At 39.7% G+C, this 3,603-nt stretch overlaps 1 pseudogene; it reads left to right on the forward strand.

The window, feature by feature from the left end:
* Positions 1-490: 490 nt before the first annotated feature.
* On the forward strand, positions 491-1,283 carry LOC136222497 (probable E3 ubiquitin-protein ligase BAH1-like 1; annotated as a pseudogene).
* The last annotated feature ends 2,320 nt before the right edge of the window (positions 1,284-3,603 follow it).

Below are 3,603 nucleotides of genomic sequence, written 5' to 3' on the forward strand. Positions count from 1 at the left end.
CTAATGCACCTGCACTTTCTTTCTCTCCATGATAATGCTATGGTTATTGTTAACTTAATAAAGTTGTGGATAATAATTTATGTTAACTCTGTGGGTGACAATTTTAGCTTCTCAAATAGCATGTTGATGTTTTCTGTTAGTAGAGCATTTCCTAGTCCTGAACCTGAATGAAATATCTCTATTAACAAAAATAAAGACCATATCAGTAATTGGAAATTGTACTAAAATTTCAAATTCAGTAGTAGAACTCCATATATATGGCTTCCAATTTCATTACTAGTAATTATACCACTTAAAATTAGATGGCTTTTGGAATCTGATTAATTGAATCAAGCTAATTATCAATTATAGAAATATCAAGACAATAGAAAATAGTTACCATAAAGCTGAGGTACAAATTGTTGAGAATTGTTCCTCCAAAGACCTCTCTTGGATTTCTTTCTAGAAAAGAGGTTAGACTAGTTAGAATTAGCTTCAGTCTGACCATAAAATGTCAGCAGTAGTTGGGAGCTTTAATAAGCAAGCACAGAGCATTCAGATTGAGATTCTTCAGTCCCATTGGCTTCGTGAACTTATTTATGGCTTTCCACATCAATTTAAGTGAAGAAAACGTCAAGGAATCTCAATCTTCCTTGCTGTCCCAACATTGCTCCCTCATATTTGATGATGAAAAAAAGCCTTCACTCTCTTGGGAGCTCTTTGATTCTCTCAAGCTTGATATTGATTTGACTTGTTCAATATGCTTGGTAAGCTACCTATATATACATATGCATACTAATTAAGTTAAATCATTTGAGAATTCGGTTCGATTCGATCGTTTTGGTACAGGATACAGTTTTTGATCTAGTTTGTCTAAGATGTGGCCATATATTCTGCTACATGTGTGCTTGTTCTGCTGCTTCGGTGATAATTATGGATGGACTTAAAGGCGGCTGAGCCTAAACATAAATGCCCTTTATGCCGAGAGGTTATAATAAAGACATTACATGACTTGAGTTGTTATTACATTATTCAGCCAGTGATTATTTTGTTTTTATGATCCATAGGCTGGAGTTTTTGAAGGAGTCGTACACATGGATCAACTTCATATTTTACTGAGGCGAAGGTGTTTAATTTAATTTAATTTAATGTTTTTCTTCTTCTTAACTAATTTATAATATTTCTGAACTGATGACAGATGCCATGAATACTGGGAGAAGCGGCTGCAGTTAGAAAGAACTGAGAGGGTTCGACAAGCAAAGCAACACTCAGAAACCCAGTGTCGGACTTTCTTGGGTGTCTAGATTAACACTTCATATTCTTGTAAAGAAATTTTTATAGCATTATTCTTGAAGGCCCTGATACCAAAAATTCTACTGTGACTGAGCGGTCAGTACTGGATCCGTTCCATTGTAGAAATTTTCTGTGATAAAGACATGCATGTGTATGTGTGACGTGTTGTATGAGCAATTATTATTCTAGTCTTGTATTTCACCATTGTTAGTAGATTATTACTGACATTTCTTTCTGGAAAAGAGGTTAGACTTGTTAAAATTTTATGCTAGGTGTTGAAAAATTTTGTAATTTTTTTTTAAAAAAAATATCAATATTTTGCGTCGCGCGTGAGGAAGGGGCGATACAAAGTGTACCAGATTAATTGGGGAGCTTGTGTCACGCATCCTTGGAGCGCGTCACAATAATTATCATATGTTGTGTCGCGCACTCTAAAAGCGCGTCACAAGAGTTATCGCTCTATTGTAACGCACGCGTGACAAGTGCGACACAACAGGTGAGTAGCTTGTGTCGCTCTCAAGAGCGATGCAAAGTTCTTGTGTCACACCCCTGTTGTGTCGCACAAAAGTGCGACACAACAACCTGAAAAAGTGCGACACAAGTAAGCATTTCTGTACTAGTGATGGCCATCTCTTCATCATCTGTTGAGCTCCCATCAGTGGAGTCAGCTTTCATGACAAGAGACTTTTGCTTCTTGTCCTCAGACTTCTCCTTCACCTCAAAGTTCTTCATTGAGATCTCATGGGTCAGCAGAGATCCAATGAGTTCGTCATACTTGTAGGTGGTCAAGTCTTGAGCTTCCTCAACAGCAGTTTTCTTGGCATGCCAGCTTTTGGGAAGGCTCCTCAGTATCTTCTTGACTTGCTCTTCCCCAGTAAAGATCTTGCCAAGTCTTTTAAGCTCTGATACCACTTGTTGGTCCCGTATAACGTGACAAGATTAGTTCCAAAGGGAGGATAGGAACTATTTAAAATTTTGTCCGTTAAGGCTGACTTCTTTTCTTTGAGAAAAGGTTTACTGATGCAGACATCTTTTCAACAAATTCCAAGTCCAGGTTAGGGAAGTAGCAAGGTAACAAATTTCGTCAGGTATGTGGGGAAAGTGATCCAGAAGAGGAGGAAGGCACAATTAAAGTTCTAGTATATCTTTTTTTTTCTTTTAAGTGTATCTACCTGGGCGGATCTCTTAGACGGATCTCCTTTAATGGATCTCTCCGATGGATCTATGTTGACGGATCTCTCTGATGGATCTCCTTTGACGGATCTCCTTTGATGGATCTCCTTTGATGGATCTCTTCGACGGATCTCCTTTGATGGATCTCTCCGATGGATCTCCTTTGACGGATCTCCTTTGATGGATCTCCTTTGACGGATCCCCCTCGACGGATCTCATCAACGGATCTCTTCGACGAATCTACTCTATGGATCTCTCCGATGGATCTCCTTTGACGGATCTCCTTGATGGATCTCGTCGGCGGATCTCCTTTGAAGGATCTCTTCGAGGGATCAACTCGACGGATCTCTTCGATGGGTCTACTCAACGTATCTACTTCAGTGTATCTACTTAGAGGGATCTACTTTGACATATCTACATTGGCGTATCTACTCGTCGAAGTATCTACTTCCACTATCTACCTGAGTGGAGCTACCTTGGCATATCTATTCATTGTATTTCTATCAATGTATATCTACTTCGGCGGATCTACCTATTGCATCTACTTCGATCCAGATTGGCGGATCTCACTCTACATTGAATCTTGGCAGATCATATTCAGATATGGGCAATACGACAACATGCGCCCCTAATGGCGTATACTGGCTGAATAACTGAGGCGGGTCCTAGAGATTACTTCCTTTACAAGGAGTGAACTTTCCTCCCTTGTTTAAGGACAGATAGTGCAAGCCTTCCTTCCTTAAACAAGGAAGGATATACATTCTACCTATTTAAGTTTTTTTTTTCTTCATCACTCACTAGAACCGACGGATCCTAGGCGCATCGGATCATTGACACATCCTGGCGGGTCCTAAGAGGGGCACTAGAGTGGCGGATCACTGGGGTGTACGAGAGGCGGATCCTCAAGCTATTCCTGGGCGGATCGTCAGGTTTACTTTCTCCCGAAGGAATTCACCAACAACCCTGACAATCCGTACTTGTACCTTTTACTGAATTGTCGGGGCGTATCACCTATTTTACCCTTTATTTACCTTCTTTAGTTGTAACCCTAGTAGGGGTAATTAGGTCTTTGGTTTTCTTTAGGGGAGGTATTTAAACCCCCATCTTTGTAAGGATAAACAACTTTTATCAATCAAATTATAACTTCTCTTTGAGAGT

The sequence above is a fragment of the Euphorbia lathyris genome, chromosome 3 (assembly GCF_963576675.1).
Source record: "Euphorbia lathyris chromosome 3, ddEupLath1.1, whole genome shotgun sequence".
NCBI classification, from domain to species: Eukaryota; Viridiplantae; Streptophyta; class Magnoliopsida; order Malpighiales; family Euphorbiaceae; genus Euphorbia; species Euphorbia lathyris.